Raw genomic sequence first — 18714 nt, 5'->3', positions numbered from 1 at the left:
CCAGAGCTGACCTATTTCTGTCACTCGCCGAGACAAATAACAGCCAGGATCTTGGATCTTCACCCATAATATTTAGAATGATCTATAAACTTGACCTTCTAAGGGACAATGACAGGAAATTGTGTTTGTTCCCGGTTATATCTTGATTGTTTTCGTTGCGGCAGTAGCAATTTTTCCTTTATGGCTTGCTGGCCTTCTAAATAACCTATTTTTTGGGTCACTTTTTGTGTTGTGTGGAATGGCTGGATCATCAATGACACTTTATTCTTCAGGACTCCGTAGGGAGTCCCTTTGCAGCTAGTTAAGTGAAATTGTTGAGAAATCTTTTACTTTATTTTCATGCCCGTCGTTCCTTTTTGGCTCACATTATGTGAGCCCAAGAATGGTTAATGTCAGTCTCATGGAGCCAATCATAAACTGTAGGTAGACCAGATGTCCCGGGTTAGCTGGGACATGGCGGATTTCGCCAGCCCCATTGTTTTGTCTACGATGTCCCATCCCGTTTTTTTTCTTTTGTTTGGTTTTTTAGTATGGTCAGCTAGCCAATTATTTGGCCATGTATGAATCACATAGCAATTCATATGGTAAACCAATTAAAAAGGAATTAAACTTAAATTCCTTCCCATTTACTGTACAGTGTTCCCTCGCTATAACTCGGTTCACTTTTCCCGCCCTCGCTGTTACGCAAATTTTTGTGTGCAATTTTGCATGCATTTTTTTTTTACAGTAATGTACCTATTTTATAAAATATATGAAGGTTTGAACATTGAGAATGCTTAAACAAGAGAGGAATGTGAGAAAATGTAAATGCCTTAAAAAAAAAAAGAAGGTTTTTTTACAGCCTTAAAACATTTATAATAAATGTAAAACATAAAGATAACTACTTCCTGGATTTCATTTATTGCGGTTTTTTTTTTTAACCTAACCCCAGCGGAAAACGAGGGAACGCTGTACTTTAATATTTATGTTTGCGTCATACCGGTGTTCTGTCAGATCAGCATACCCGTATAGTAAAGTATATCTGTAGCCTCACCCTAAACTCAACCTAACACGCAACCCGTGCACAGAAGTGCAAGGTATGCTACGCTGACTGGTATGCTGTTTTGTCAAACTAGATCTACTTTCTGCTTCCTTGTTTAAGAATCATGGGAAATGTGATCAGACCGAATCGAACGCGAGCTGAGCGTTACTGGCGGTGTGTTTCCAATGTGGGGTAATCACAGTGCCGCAACACCGGACCGAGCAGAATAGGTTGGATAACGGTGAGTGAGTGCTTTGACTTGTTTAATGCTGTATAACTCAACAAAGATAGCATTAGCTAAAGTAATAACACAACCACTAGTCACCAGATTGACTAGCGATTACATTTCTTCTGAATAGTTCGTCATGAGAATTCATTGTATATTTGATTTTCATCAAGATTGTAGTGTCCCTTTTTTTTTCCCACCCTTCTCTCATAGCCAAACAAGAATAACAACAAATACTTTAGGCCTATACTCTTTAACAGAGACTGTGTGCTATATTAATAATAAAATGTAATGTAATCATATTGGTCACACATTTTTAATTTAAATGTATACATACAATGACACCTGTGAAGTCTAGCACAATCCATTTTGGGATACCAGTCGATCTCCAATTTGTATTCCAGAAGCTGTGTTTTATTGCATTTAATTCAACTTGAATATGTTGGGACATGTCAAGTTCTACTTTTAAAGCGCTCAGATGACACAAATTGATGGAATACACAATACAGTGAGAAGAACAGATGACCTTGATAGGCATGTCCAATCCACGGGGAACTTGTTGCTTAACACAAAGAAGACGGCGAAATATGAGTAGACTGTCTCGAGTGCTCAACCTAGACATATTATAGCCTTTTATTGACAAAATATGGACTCACAATGCCTTCTTGGAAGATGCAAACTGTGAGCACTGGCCAGGGACACTGACCCACATAATGTATGACTCCATCTTGCTGGAATTAGATCTCTAAGTTGCCCTACTTTAAAATCCACATGGATAATTTACACACCAGTTATACTTTGCTGTATTCGTGGGTCCGTTCAAGCATCTTTGATGGATTACTCGTCTGCCGGGTCCCGCTAAGCATTTAGGTTTCTACTCCACTTAGTCAAGTTCCTGTTTATTACAAAAATGGAACCACTAAAGCCCACAACTGAAATACAACAAAGTTTGACATTGTTTGATTTCACTCAATTATCATGAGCATCAGTGTAAAAAACAATATCAACTACTTTAGCTGAGAACCGATAAGATCTTAGTTATGTGTGTTTGTGACCGAGTGAGACATGACAGTGACTTTACCGTGTTGTCAGTAGCTGACAAACATGAACGTGTGTGTGTGTAGGATCAAAACCAGGGGTGGACAAATGGTTCCTATAATAAATGAGAGGCCCGAACAACCAGTAGTGACTCTACTCTTTAGCCTAGGGTGACTAAACGTCCGTTTTTTTCCGGGCATGTCCTCCTTTTGAGGGGAAAAAAATTGATCCGGACGGATTTTCAAATTCCTTGTGAAATGTCAGAATTTTGTGTCTACGCTGCCCATTTTTGAGCCGCATTTAAAATGTGTTATGGCACTCCGTCTTGGGGTCCTCTTTTTTTTTTGATCACCGCAATCTGTTCACCCTACTTTAGCCCCTCCTGGGATGACTGATCCGTGATCTTGTTCTTTTGGTTGCAACGCACAGGAACGGAGACTGACCAGTAAAACCAGAGCTTTGCCTTTCAGCTCAGCTGTGTCCTACCTGTGACAGACCGATAGGATCCGCATCACTGCACAACCCTCGGAATCCCTCAAGTAAGTGAAGTCATGAAAACCGACTTCCAGACATCGGTCCATTAGCCCCGGGAGAGAAAAAAAATCCGGGAACCATTGCCTTGGTCTGCCAATTCAGAGACGCTGCCCGATATCCTTGCGAAGTTACAGAGGCGTGTCAACCCCACAACATACAGAACCTTTAGAACTCTGGGCGGATCTCATTCACCCACAGGGCCCTGCCATTGAGGAGCTTTTAAACTAACTCAACCCCAGAGATAAGAAAGCTCGTCTTCGAGTACTCAGACTCTGCTTCCTTATCGGAAGGCGTGATTTATGATTGTGTTAGTGAGGATAAGCCAGGGACAGGCAAGTTAGGTCTAAGAGAGCCGCAGTCCTGCGTGTTTTCGGTGTCTCCTGCCTCCAACCCAGGTGTTTCAAATCATCAGCTCATAATTACGTTCTGTAGGAGCCACTCACCCTCTTAAAAAACGAACGAACCGAACTTGCCTACCCCTGGGATAAGCGGTTCAGAAACTGGATATTATCATGAATATTTATTATTATTTATATTTTTGTCTCAGCTTCTTTTTTTCTTTTGTTTTTTTAATATTAATGAGTGAGTCTGCTGACGATATATAATGTCACTTTTTCGGTCATTTCTCACCTACCATTTACTGTCGTAATTTAATTTAAATGTGCGTTCTGACTCACTCTATTCATTGCTTGTTTTTGAGCAAGACATTCGGAAAGGAGGAGGAAAAAGCCTGGGCGACTTGTCAGTCCAATTATATCTGCTCATTATGTTTGCAGTTGTGTGAGGTCAAATAGCAGCGGCAGAAGAAGTAGGTCAGTGTGCTACCGCTCATGCAACAGGGCAGCTGCACAGTATCTCCAGCGGTGATTAAGAGCCACCCAGGCTGTGTCAATGCATCTATTAGGAAGGGTTAAATGCTAACAGGATGTGCTGACGTCACTAGTAGAGTAACTTCTGCGGAGGATTCACCGGGTCAGACAGATAAGACGTCGTCCGGAGCGTTTGCATTGAAATTGAGTTAGTCAAACTGGTTTGAAGTGAGATGCAAATGCGGGGGAGGTCTATCGAAGCAATGCCGGACTTCACCTTTCATAATTCCAAGCTGACCTAATTTCACCACATTTATTCGATTCTGACGCACGAGGCTGCAGTATTTGGGCCATTGCAAATCAATACAAAAGAAGTCGGTCATAACTTATGTCATTTGAAATAGCCACAACACCTATTAATCAAAATAAATATTGGAATCAGCATTCAGTATGATGTAGTACAGTTTCACATCACTGTAACTACTGCCCAACCACAATCATAACTGGCGTGACTATAATGAGGTTGCTAATCTGAGTTATTTTTTCTACAAAGAATTAGTAAAAAAAAATAATAATTAAGTTCCAGAATTTATTGTATGTGCATCTATTTAAGGTTTGCTTTAAACTTTAAATCCTCAATGAGTTATAATTGATGCCCTTTACTTCTCAATAATTTCCAAACTAAATCCTCTAAAGCTACATTCACTATTAGAAGAAGCTTATCTTTTTGTAAACTATTCGGCTTCAAAAATACCAAAAAAACAGTTATAAGCACAAATTTTCAAGTAAGCAATAAATACACTTGTTTATATAAACAACTATAACATTTAATTACAAAAACAATAACAAAAATAAAATATTTTCTCAAGTTTTGTCTCAGTAATAAATTCCTTTTGAATCAAACACAAAAATGTCCACGTACACAATATTAATCTAAGGGCCCAATTATACCGATATAGCCGGCAACTAGTGATGGCAAAATGAAGCTTCATGAAGCATTTGCGATATTTTTTGACTCCTCTAGATGGTGCTCTTGGTTTAAAGATAAAGGCAAGTGCAATGAAAATGGATTACATTTGCATTGCATCTTTGATTCATGAGTGCCATCTAGAGGAGTCAAAAAATATCGCAAATGCTTCATGAAGCTTCATTTTGCCATCACTACCGGCAACCACTCAGTCACGCAACGTTGCTAGCCAGATCGATGCTTGTGTACATAGTAGCCTAAAACAAATGCAAAAATAAACAAAGGTACCTTTCAATGAAGATGATTCACTCCTGTGGTCCAAACGTCGGTAGTGAGGGAATCGAGATGAGATTCCACGTCCACCATGCAATGTCCTCCCTGTCGTCCTCTGCAACTTGCTCGATGCACACAGGCCTTACTTGATATGTTAGCGTGTTGCTAGCTGCCGCACAAAGTCCACGCGGTCTTGTTAGCCTCCGTGTTAGCGGCTAAATCCACTGACTGAAGTCTCCCGTTGAGAATTCCACTCACACTGACTAATTATCACTTAACATTTCTTGAAGAGTCATTATCGAACCTTTTCGCCAACAATGATAAGCGCCTACTTTTTTTTTCGTATTCATACACATTTACGATTATGTTTCGGTCACACCGCCAACTGCTTCCTGAGCGTGGATGGACTGATGGTGACGGATTACTGACCTGCAAAATGTTGGAAATTGCCCACCTTTGATATTTATGTTGTAGTCTCCTCTGGACTGATATATTGTTTTGTCCTATTTGAGTTTATTGAGTTCTAGTCAATTTCTGGTTGGAGTTTTCCGTGTCTTAGCTGTTTGTTTGTTTTTCTCTCTTTACTTCCTCCTTTGTCCTGTACAGCTGTCCCTAAGCATTAAGTTCCCTTAATTGTTTCAATTAACAGTGTTTCAGCTCATTGTGGTTTTCTCCCTGTGCTCCACAAGTTGTGTCTTGTAATATATATTTTTAAGTCCCCAATTGTTTGATTAGAAGTAAATATAGTGCTTTGGCCGATGGGCCACCAATAGCTTGTTTTGGGGCTATCTGCATGGTATACACACCCAGCCCATCGGAGATTGCCATGGGGGCACCACTCAACACACCCTGTTTCTATTTTCAACTGCATGGATAAATAAATACCTCCTCCATGTGCATTTGTAAAAAAAAATTGTGTGTCCTCATTCCTTGGCCCAGATATGGCTGCTTTCCGCACAGTGTCTCTGCTGGAGTGGTGCTAATGAATCGTTAGCATTCGAGGCCCACAAGTCAAATAGACACTCACAGCTTTTTTGCACATGCTGTTCTCAAACTTATTATGTGGACAAGTGGAGGTTTTATTATTTAGGTCCTTAATGTGTCCTCCTAAATTTTGTGCTCAATTTGATGTGAATATGGCAGAGAAAGAGACAGACGGAGCGAGAGAGATCTCCATCATGCGAAATTGCAGAAAAGCATCACTTTGGACATGCCAAGTTCACAAATCACACATTTATTTTCATTTTTTTATGTAACTATGTGCGTAGTGTACGAATTGGTACACAAATTAGTGGAGATGCAAAGAAATGGGCTGCACAATTCAGTAGGTCACTGTTTCTTTGCTGTTGCACAAGCATACTTTTTTTACTAGGCAAAATAATAAATGTAATGATGAATCTTTCAGTGTAATACATAAAGGAGGAGAAGAAAAAGACAGGTGAGTAAAATCAAAAAAATGAATTTACCATGGAATGAAAAGTGTTTGACCCATGATTTTCTATTCAAAGAATACGCAAGTGCCTAGAATGAAATTACATATTTCATCTCACACAGGAGGATGTCGATGCGTTGTGAAGGGGATGACCGTAATAGTTTGTAGTACTTCAAGTTCTGTGAATCTTTAAATGAAAACCAGCAGTGAGTGCGGAGTGATAAATCATCTGCCCCCCCCCCCCCCCCCCCCACACCTTTTGTATTCCATCTACAATCGAAATTGGCTGGCGCCACTGAATAGTTATATATGAATAGCCACACCCAGTGGGAGCCTCTGTTGTTTGGCCTTGGCCTTACATGTGCACGTGAGGAATTTGGGACACACGCTGCTCACATTTAAAGGTGGACACTGGAGGTCTTCGCGTGCCCGAAAAGCTTCCGTACAATGTGCATGAGTATCTTTTAATATGAATGTAGTCTGACATGCACGCGGCCACTTAAATGTTAGCTTCTTTCAAAGACCTTTCATTGAATAATAGTGTGACGAGAAGACTCAATGCGTTTGTTTGATGTCTCTTATCCACACCTTGAACTGACACGGAAATATAGACACACTAAACTTTTCCTAATCGAGAATACGAAATAAACTGCGCTCATACCCAACGTGAGTAGCGCTATTCTCGTGCCGCGATTACTTAGAAAGTCAATACAGTTTGCGTAGATAGGGGCAAATCTGTGCCATCCATCCATCCATCCATCCATTTTCTGTACCGCTTGTCCTCACAAGGGTCGCGGGCAAATCTGTGCCGTTTTATTATTATTAACTTATTCACTGCCATTGCCACTATAGACGTCAACAATTCATTTAAACTATTTCTATTAGTTTAAATTTTTTCCACTTTTGCCAACGAGAGTATGAAAACCTAGAATTTAATTTTTTTACATTTTTGTACACATTTTTTTGTACATTTAGAACAGATATAAAATGTGTGATTAATCGTGAGTTAACTATTGAAGTCATGTGATTAATTACAATTAAAAATTGTAATCTCCTGACGCGACTTAAAGATAATTAGAAATTCTGTGGTCAGGCAATTACAATTTTTCATTGTAATTAATCGCATGACTTTACTAGTTAACTCAATTAATCACACATTTTATATCTGTTCTAAATGTACAATAAAAAAATCTAGGTTTTCATACTCTTGTTAACAAAAGTAGAAAAAATGTTAAACTAATAGAAATAGTTCAAATGAATTGTTGACGTCTATAGCCGTCAATGGCAGTGAATGAGTTAATAATAATAATTTAATTATTATTAATTTATATGATTAATTTAGCTTTTTTTGCAACCCCCCTGGCCATGACTAGTGATGTTCATGCTTTTTTTTCTTTTTAAATAATAATATAAATTTTTAATAATAACCTTTTTTTTTTCTTTTAAGATTTTTTGCAGTTTAATTTTTCCAATGCATTTCAAAGGGTGTCAATTATACGTGGATTTTCATTATGGTCAGCCGGGGTCGAATGTAAATGAACTGTGTACTGTAAATATTGACTCATTTAAATGTTCAGTTTTGAACACGCAAAGCCTAATCTTTTTTTATATACAGTTAATAAACAATTTAATTAAATAGACATATTGCTCCATCTTTTGATCAGATCGAATCGGCGATCTTTTTTTCTTTTTCTTTTTTTACTCTGTGACCGGCCCCAAAAATCCTGATCGCGCAATGCGCAACGCGATGGGAGGATGGCTAAAAATGTCTTTAAAGCTCATTTACTGCCATTGACGGCTATAAAAGTCAAAGATCCATTTTAACTTAATATTGCCAATGGTTACGTTTCTACTCTGTTCCAAGCAACTGTCAACATTTAAATGTTGATAGTGACAAAGTGGCTCACGTTTAGTAGTGATGGCAAAATGAAGCTTCATGAAGCACTTGTAATATTTTTTGACTCCTCTAGATGCCACTCTTGGTTGAAAGATGCAGTAGAAATGTAATCAATTTCCTTTGCACTAGCCTTTATATTTAAATCAAGAGCACCATCTAGGGGAGTCAAAAAATATTACAAGTGCTTCATGAAGCTTCATTTTGCCATCACTAACGTTTAGTATAAGCGCAGCAGCTGTGTTAGTCAGAAGACTGTAATAATAGTCAAGAGACATAAATAGACAATAGTCAAATAGACGATAGTCTGTGCTTTTCTGCTTCCTGTTGGAATAAAACGGCGCTTGTTTTTTTGCCACAAAAAATCACCACGATTGGGATAATGATAGCTCATTAATCAGTTGTTTTTTGATGGGGTACAGTAAATGGGTTGCAAGATTCCCTTTCTGAATGTTCTGAAATCCTGTTGCAACTCCAGTGTGGTAGCTGTCTGGAGGTCAACTTTATTTTTGCACCCTCACAATTTTTCATCCCAACAAAGCACATCTTTGTTGTAATGATTACACCTTTTTTTCCTTGGAAAAAAAAATCAACTTTTTTTTTTATGTGTTGTGCTTTTATTAGTCTCTCACGCTTCACTTTGTGAGGTTACCGCCCTTGCTCTCATCACACTGACATACATTTCGAAATTGATGACCTACATTCACTTTCCTGGTCTGTCACTGCTGAGTCCTCGCTCACTCTCTCTTGCTCTCTCTCTTGCTCTTTCTCACACCTCCTCATGCTGTTGTCACCACTTTGTGGAAAGGTGAGTGTGTGGGCGCGTGCTTTCTAGGAACGGGTGAATGATAAATACGTTTCCAAAGGGCAAAGCTGCAATTAATTTGGGGAATTGGAACATATTCGTCACCTTTTGTGATTCTACTTTTTATCTGGTTTTATTCCACCAATCAGCCTTCTCAACTGTCTCTGAACCCGAGCCTATTCATGTGATTTTTAACATCTTAAGTGGCATCCAAGTCAACATATGACAAAAAAAAAAATAAGTAAGTGAATAGAATTCCTGCGTGCTTAACGAAGTCTACATTTCATTCACGTTGATTGTTTAATTTCACATCCACTGTTTATGTATAAAGGCGAACTCATAAAACCTCAGTCATTGTCCAAATACTTTTTCTGGACCAAGCTGTGTGTGCTGTTCTTGTTTCTGTTCCAGTCTTTGTTATTGAACAAAATAATGATTATAAGAATTCTTGCTCGCTTCCACTATACAGTATTCATCAAAGTTCCTGAGATGGCAACTGTTCTTAGCTTTTTTAGCTTTTAACACGTATATGTCCAGTTTAGATCAGATAGCCCTTCGTCCCCGGAGATGTAAAATGTTAATGAAAAGCAGCAAACTTTATTACATTATGGACAACTGTCATGTTGACTTTTTTTTTTTTTGATTGAATGTCAACAAGTATTATTTACTACATCCACATGATGTCATTGTCTTAATTAAGGTCACTTGATATGGACGGCAACAAAGATATTTCATAGTTGTTTGAAAACTGGGATACGTTCGAATATCCCTGCAGGGTGGAGCTATCCGTTGAATTTATATTTCGTTATCTTTTGCGTCGCTATTCATTTGACTTGGACTCCATATGTTCTGTTCTCATGGAGGTAAAAATGTCGGAAGTGTTCTCCCCTGAATAAGAGGATTCAAATATACAGTCATTCTACAAACAGGTTGACATCACTTCTGTAAAATGTCAGGTTTTGTGTAAAATAAATAAATAAAAGTCCCTGTAAAATTGAATACACGTCTTGCACATTTGACTCTCCATAGAAAAGCGTTTTAACAACCCTGCCAAATCTGAATGTATATAAAATGGAGCTTTACGTATGTTTTCACAATGTCCCTATTTGCAATAATTTTTCCCAAATTATCATTAAGGTGTTAAACAAAAACAAATAATGCAATTAAACATGACGAAGTGTTCATTGTTTCAAAGTTGTTCCTTGAAGACAAAGATTACCGATGATTATTGACCGATAAGAAATTCCACTTTCGATGTCCGGCTCTCCATTTGTGATTGTTCAATATTTCCTCTCTTCGAGGTCAGGAAATAAGTGGTTTGAAAATGGGTCAGTATATTTTCAAGCAATTTTGTTTCCGCCAGCACGTGAGCTGCAAGATTGCTTTGAAAAGTCAAGACTGGAATCAAAGGAAGGAGTTTGGGGATTTGGTGTCAAAGAGTTCTGTGTTTTAAACACCGCTTCGGGTTATATTTTGCCAATCCTCAAGACTGGAGTGAGTGATTCTCAAATGGAATTATGAATGTTCACAAAAGGATGTTTGGTTTTGTGCTGTGTAACGATTCTTTTTCATGTGATTAATTGAAAGCGCAGGGAAAAGAGTGCCTTATGTTAAAATGTCAGCACTGAGAAGAGAGATGGTCTCTAATTGACTTCTTATTATTGCCTTGGAATCTGCTGGAACATTTATAACTTAAAAAAAAATAATAATAATAAATATTGTAATGTCTGTATGAGACACTTTTCCTTGCATGTCAAATTATTATTTTTTAAATGTACCATAGTTATAATTTTGCTTCAGCCTACACATGATAGCTACACAGTGTCCCTCAGGGCTACTATACCTGGAATTTTGAAAGAACGTTGCACAGATTAGGAGTCTCATTTTATAGTATCTTCGGATTTCTTGTTGTGCTTCTGCTTTTAGTGCTTTTTTTTTAAGAGTTTTATTTGTATCACATCCAAATTTGGTTACTTGGACAAGAAGTCTCTTCAGTTTCGATGAAGTTCTCACAGGTTCCATTTCCTATACTGATACTGTTCAGAGTGAGTGCAAACCAGGGGCTTCGCCAACATTCCAGAGATGGGAGAGATCATCGTCTCGCATTCAACTACTCTTCTCTGTAATGGCCACATTTCTACAATATGTTTGAGGTCAAACACAAGGACAGTAGAGCATAACTGGTCAGATAAACACAAGAATTCAGTAAAACATTCATTCATGCGTCTTTCTCATTTGCCGTCTGTGTGATTGGTCATATGTTTGGTAACTGTTTATGATGCATTCAAGAGGATTAAAAAAAAAAAAATGTTACGCCATGTTCACAAGGAATTTAGACGGGATAGGTTCAGAAAGTGGGGTGTGTTTAAAGCTGCTTAGCTCAATTCCTATTCGCTCAAATGAATCAAAAAAATTAATAGCACATCAAATTCTGATTCAAAAGCAATTATCAGTATTATTCCTGTGATTAAAAGCAGGAATCTAAAACAGTACGATACAACAATGAAGCCGTGAATTGCCTTTAGAGCACCTAACAAATCAGTGCGCTTATGGGTTAATAAACGCTCATTATGCTAGTCCTTATTGCTTGTCCCTATTTATCGCACATTCGAGCCAGTGTTTGCTCACAGGGTTTTTTGACACAAAAAAAACCATCACGAATGACAGGTAAATCCGAGCCAGATTGAATTTGGAATGAGGGATCGCTAGTCTTGGTTCTGAGCAGAGAGATCGAAAAAGAACGACATTAGGGCTTCTGAGTCTTCATCTATTTTTATGAGTTCAGCCTGACCTCATTGCGAAGTGATAGCGGCACCCTGACCTGTTATTTCATTACGCTGCTGCTTCTTGGTAATATGACAGTGAGGGAATGATGGGGAAGTATTTTGCCCTGCTGTCTGGTTTCTGGCTTCCTCTCCCACTGAAATTTGTCTCATCAACTTTTCCTTGTCTTCTCTTTATTGATAAGCCTCAGTAAGATACATGAAAAAACCTGCTCTAATTTTTAAGTTTCTATCCATTTTTTTTTTTTTGCCCTGAAAATTATTTGTGTTTTCACTGCACATGGAGCAGTGTTTCTAAATAGAGGTTGCACACACGCGCGCACACAAAGACATTAGTCATGCTCTATAAAGTCCCTAACAAAGCCTCATTAGAGAGTAGTTACATAACATTTTCTAATTCTGTGCAAAGGTTCTAAAAAGATTTATTTTTAATTCCTGTGCTCCATATTTATTTGCTGATATGATGATGTTGGAAGTTCTAAAGTGTACCTTTTGCATTTATTATGTTTCGTCTAGCGTCACGGGCGCAGATGGCACTGTGCTTGGTCGTGTCCCCCTCAGTTTTTTAACCTCCACTGCATGTTTATTGTACAAGTTTATTGTGGAAGTGTTGTATGACTTTCAGGAAGGAGTTGAGACGGAGCTCCGGATGGCCAGGAGGTGCTTCCAGATGACGAGGACAACTACAGCAAATGTGATCAGGGAGACGGGTAGGACAGTCCTTGGTGTGTCATCTGGAAGGAAAGGGGATAAAGGAGACTTGGTGGTGGAATGAGGAGGTGCAGAAGTGGATCCAGAGAAAAGAGTTTAGCTAAGAAGAAGTGGGACACTGAGAGGACTGAAGAAAGTAGAAAGGAGTACAGGGAAATGCAGCGTAAGGGGAAAGTAGAAGTGGCGAAGGCCAAACAAGGGGCTTTCCGACGACTTGTATGCTAGGTTGGACAGTGAGGAGGGAGAGACCGATCTATACGGGTTGGCAAGAGATGGGAAGCACGTGCAACAGGTTAGGGTAATAAAGGATAGGGATGCAAGTAGTGTGACGGGAAGATGGAAAGAGTACTTTGAAGAGTTGACGAATGAGGAAAATGAGAGAAAAAGAAGAGTAAAAGAGGTGACTGTTGTGAGAAGGGCATTGAAGAGTGGAAAGGCACTTAGTCCTGATCATATACCTCTGGAGGTATGGAAGTGTCTAGGAGAGGTAGCAGTAGAATTTCTGACTGGGTTATTCAACAGGATCTTAGATAGCGAGAAGATGCCTGAGGAATGGAGGAGAAGTGTGCTGTGGCCCATTTTTAAGAACAAGGGGGGGACGTGCAGAGTTGTGGCAACTACAGAGGAATAAAGCTGATGAGCCATACAATGAAGCTATGGGAAAGAGTAGTCGGCAGAGGTGAACATTTGTGAGCAGCAGTATGGTTTCATGACAAAAAAAAAAAAAGTACCATAGATGCAGTATTTGCTTTGAGGATGTTGATAGAGAAGGTCAGAAGGAGCTGCATTGCGTCTTTGTAGATCTGGAGAAAGCTCAGAGAGGAACTGTGGTTTTGTATGAGGAAGTCTGGAATGGCAGAGAAGTATGTTCAAGTGGTGCCGGAGGAGTTCAAGGTGGCGGTGGAACTACATCAGGGATCAGCTCTAAGCCCCTTTTTGTTCGCTATGGTAATGGACAGGGTGACAGACAAGGTTAGACAGGAATCTCCATGGACTATGATGTTTGCAGATGGCATTGTAATCTGTAGTGAGAGCAGGGAACAGGTGGAGGAGAAGCTAGAGACGTTCAGGTTTGCCCTGGAAAGGAGGGGAGTGAAGGTTAGCTGTAGCAAGATGGAGTATCTTCTGTGTGAATGGGAGGGACCCAAGTGGAAGAGTGAGGTTACAGGGAGAAGAGACCAATAAGGTGGAGGAGTTTAAGTATTTCGGGTCAATGGAGAGTTGGGGTGTTAGAAAAAATCGATTCGACAATATATCGCGATATTACAGCGCGCAATTCTCGAGTCGATTCGATATGTGGCCGAATCGATTTTTAAACATCATTTTTTTTATGGGAATATTCAACAAAACGTTTTACTTAGCGTTAGGATTCACACATTATGCATGGCAGAATGTTATATTAATGAAACATTAAGCCTTAATATTTTTTTTCTGTGCTGCAACCTGTTTGTTAAATGCAGTGGCTCAGTTCTAAGCCTGAATTTTCAGATAAATAAATACATTTTCATACAAATCTTACAGTGTACATGTACAAGTTTACTGAGTAGTATTTTCTAAATTTGAGTAAAAAAAATCCCAATAATCTATTTATAGATTAGAATCGGGATTAATCGGTATTGAATCGAATCGGGATACGAATCGAATCGCCAGGTACTAAGCAATTCACACCCCTAATGGAGAGTGTGGGGGGGAAAAAGTGATGAAGTGTGTGCAGGCAGGCTGAAACGGGTGGAGAAAAATGTCAGGCGTGATGTGGGACAAAAGAGTTTCAGCTAAAATGAAAGGAAAGTTTTATAAAACTGTGGTGAGACCAGCGATGTTGTTTGGTCTGGAGACAGTGCCGCTGAGGAAAAGACAAAAAGCAAAGCTGGAGGTGGCAGAGATGAAGATGCTGAGGTTCTCTTTGGGAGTGACCAGGGTGGATAGAATCAGGAATGAGTACATCAGAGGGAGGACAGCACATGTCAGAGGCTTTGGAGATAAAGTCAGAGAGGTCAGACTGAGATGGTTTGGACATGTCCAGAGGAGAGATAGTCAGTATATTGGCAGAAGAATTCAGAGTTTTCCAGGCAGGAGGTCTAGAGGAAGACCAAAGAGGAGGTTTATGGATGTAGTTAGAGAGGACATGAAGGTAGTCGGTGTGAGAGCAGAGGTTGCGGAAGACCCCTGAAGGGAAAAGCCGGAAGGAAAAGAAGAAGTAGTAGTTAACGCTTTAACTTTGACAGCACTAGTACAAATATATTTATTTTTTAGTGTGTTATGTGCCCTATATGTCTTTAAAAGTGTATCATGCAAACCTAGTGCAGTGAGTTAAGAGGAGCGACCAGCGCCCCCCCCCCCCCCCCCCAACCAACTAGTACAAATATACTTTCTGGTGTATCTGTATGATGTCAAATTGGTTGATAATTGCTGATAATTATCGGCCACTGATATTATCGTACATCCCTAATTAAAACACATAAATGATTAAATAACTAAATAGCCAGTAAGGTCCATTTTATTTTCTCCGTTTTGTTCTATTGTAACAATGTGTTGCTCTCAGCTGGAGATGTGTGCAACTAATGGCTTTATCACCCTCTTGCCTGGTTTCGAAAAATAAGATTAGGAGGCTAGATTTAGCCTCAATGCTTAAAAATAAACCGCCGCACTTAAAACAATGAGATTAAAAGAAACAAAAGGAACGCAAAGGTGATTTAGTGCCAGGAAGAGCATTCTGGGGATGTCTTGGCAAAGAAGAACTGAGGCGGGAGATGATTTTCTTTCTTTCTTTTTGCACCCTTATGAGCTGTGACTGCTGGGGAATCGCTTCTCGAGGTCTTGGAGTGCAGCCAAGTTAAGATCAAGAACAAGCACGCGCAGAGGAATATTTATGTTTATCATCTCCTATAATGGACTCTACTGTACTAAATACATACTTTACATGCTTTCACTGTAGAGCCTCAAATGTTTAAAACATTTGCGCCTGGCAGAAATGTGGACATTGTTGTACAATTGTCGATATGCATTTTCTAATGAAAGCATAAGTCATAATAAAGATGTTGCACTCTCCACTGAAGGAGGTCATCTCTGGGGGGGGGGGGGGGCACTTTTAACAACAATGGCTATATGAGGAAACGGTATAGACTGGGGTTGAAGTGAAATTAGTAAATGTGAATTCACTTAGCTAAATTCATTGTAGTTTGGTGAAATTGTGACTGGAACCTGATTATTTTGATGAACAACTTTGATACACTTCACAAAAATCACTAACATTATCACCGAGCTTTGACAGAATTTCTCGCTCTTTAGTGTTAAGCGGGGCACTATTGTTTCAACTGAAATAATAACTAGACTAAGTGCAATTTCTGCTGAAAGCTCAATGACAATAGCTGAATGTTAAGCTTGAATGCTTATGAAGTAAATTGAAAGATAAATGATGTGACAATTACAAAGTATCAATAGTGAAATAGTTTGACAATGATTAGTATTCAATTTTGCATTTGTACTAAAGAGTTGTCCAAGTGGGATTTGAACCCAGGTCTTCCAGTGTGGCAGGCAATTGCTCAAACCACTCATCTAACTTGTCTGGTCCAAAATATGGCATATTTATATTGAAGTGTCAAATGCATTTTTGGATATAATTGCCAATTTGCTATGTACTGTCAGAGGTGGGATTCGAACACACGACTTCCTGGTTGCTGGACAACGCAATTTACCAAGTGCGCCACTGAGCAGTATCAGAAAGCTGGTAATGATGATCAGTCGTATGCATGGAAGTGGGCGTGGAAAGCCCAACGTCAGTCCCATTGAAAATGTATGGGCGCAAAAGTTGATATTAAACGTTAAATTGTGCCACTGCTGTAAGTAATGTGGAATCAGATGATAAATAGCCCGGAAGGCGTGAATTTTTTAAGCAAGTTGAAATTTGAAAGGTGTATATCGGAAATATTTGTGGGAGTTATTACATGGCAAAAAAAGTGTGGAGAATAAAAATCCGAAGAACATATGTGGGAATGCTGAAAGCATGTGACAATTAATCTACTGGATCTCTATGAAGGACTGATCAGCTCGGCTCATGCCATATAAATAGCCTTGACTCAACAAGACCAGCCAACGATGCAAACCGTTTTGGACAGCATGGCACCTCCTGCTGATGGGATCGCTCAGCCTGCTATTTACTCGACGAGGAGACTTGGCATCCAAACCCAGACTTACAGTAAACTACGATCTGCACAACCAAGGTCACAGAGTGATTACTGTTCCACCTTATGAAACCCGTAAAAAAAAAAAATAGATTTTTTTGCAGAAATGCCATTTGCCTCCATTTTTTTTAACATCCCAGGAGGCTACAAAAAAAGGCCCACAAAAGTAAATTGCGTAATGAGAGAAATGCGGTACGCAGAAAGGCATTCATGTTTGAAGTGAGGAAGAATGCACCGGGGGGAGAACGAGAGGTCAGAGGTTCCACAAATCATAAACATTCTCTGGGAACTCATCTCTAAGAGCCTGTAACTAAATGTTCCTTACAAACGGGGCACTCACTATTGAGTGGGCAGCGGGCATCAAACCTTCAAGGTGGCACAACTATGGTGGGGCACATGAACAATCAGGGGTGGGGGTTGGTCTCCGAGTGCCCACCTCACAGCGTAGATGGAGTTCCACTATGTCAAATCTCGCTTGTGCAATTACTGGAGTGAAAGAAGCTGCTTTGATTAGCCATAATTAAAGTCAGCTGTGGAGCCCTCCAACTAAAGCCAGTTTCAATGTGTCCTCACAAGTTTCTTACCGTTTACGCTGTTCGTCCATTCGTCGGGGCTCGAAACCGAGCACTTTTGACACCGGGCTCCAGAGTGGACAGATTTTCGAATTCCGTCTGGACGCCATATGCAGGATTCTCCTCCGGTAATGACGTAATGGCCGCAGCTCGATGACGGCAGATGTCGCAGATTGATGACGTATGCGCCAATTCTCGCGTGACTGCGCGCGAATCGTCAGTCTGTCACCAACAATGGCGGATAGCCGTGTCGCAGCCTCCTTAGCTTGCTTATGCTTTTACAAGCGGTGTCGTACTTGAATCACCCGCCATTGTCACTTCTCCTGTGTTTGTCTTTTTCATGTTGTTTTGATACATGCAAAGCCATGTTTTAGTTAGGAAGAAAAAAAAAAGTGATTCTTCTTCTACGCTTTCCGTTAACTTCCTGTGGCTGCGCTACAGCGCCACTCCAGACTTGGCATATACATTACAGCCGTTAAACGTCCTCAGCGTCTTCTTTTGGACACATGCACGTCTTTGAAATGCTTCTGTGTGTACGAGATTTGTTTGAGGAACGGAGCCGGCTTTGCTTCCGTCTGGACGGGGCCTAATTTATCTGCAAAATTACCAACACTGGGTCTAACCTGTCTCCATGCAGGGTTATGCTACACACTGCAAAAGATAAACGCCGGTCACAAAAATAGAGTCCGTATGTTGTTATAGTTTTGCATCAGAGTTTCAGCAACTCCATGTAGGTCACATTCGCCAGGATCACAAAAGTCACGTGCTATTGACATGAGTAAGTATTGACGAGATTGCAGATAAAATATTGAGTAAGTAGTACCGCTTGACTTTGTTTGAACTAAATGGCTGTTGCTCTCCACTCGTCTAAGCCCCTAGCTTGTTTTCACAACAATAACAAAGCTAGCCTTTCGAGGCAACAAGTACACGAGCCTTCAAGCAGACAAAATCACATAAGCAGCGTTTCTAATCGGCTCATTCACAATGAAAGGAGTACTTGAATTCAAGCATAGGATTGAGGTTACATAAACCCAAATTCAACACGGTTGTGATGTAACAAATTAAACACTTTTTTTAGGGGGGAGTAAATACACTGCAATGTAGTACATAGAGAAAGGTGAAGGGCAAATATAGAACATACTTGTCAGAGACTGGCACATACGAGACGGCAGCGTTGTACACCGTGTTCTAAAAGTTACATCATCAGACGGGTCTGTTTACTCTGATGTGTGCTAATGAATGGGTGTGTTTGCACCACATCTGAACAACTGTGAAATGTCTACTGAGCTTGCCAGGTTGCACGACTCACTGCGAGGAGCCAATAAAACCGCTTATCGGTGGGGTCAGACCAGAATACAAAAATGTGTTTTCCATGTCAACTGTCTTCTTCTCACATGCTTTCCAAATATTTCCCAGTGAGAAAAGAATGAGAAGTCCCGAGAGAGCCATTCTGAAATGTGGTTGTGTT

The 18714-nt window shown here is 39.9% G+C and overlaps 1 pseudogene; it reads right to left on the bottom strand.

Annotated features, from left to right (window-relative positions):
- Positions 1-12403: 12403 nt before the first annotated feature.
- On the bottom strand, positions 12404-13072 carry LOC147165772 (uncharacterized; annotated as a pseudogene).
- Between the last annotated feature and the right edge of the window lie 5642 nt (positions 13073-18714).

The sequence above is a fragment of the Leptonotus elevatus genome, chromosome 11 (assembly GCF_054856555.1).
Source record: "Leptonotus elevatus isolate MCC_2025b chromosome 11, RoL_Lele_1.0, whole genome shotgun sequence".
Taxonomy (NCBI): domain Eukaryota; kingdom Metazoa; phylum Chordata; class Actinopteri; order Syngnathiformes; family Syngnathidae; genus Leptonotus; species Leptonotus elevatus.
The sequence above is the reverse complement of the archived record's forward strand: the minus strand, read 5'-3'. Positions and strand labels throughout refer to the sequence as shown.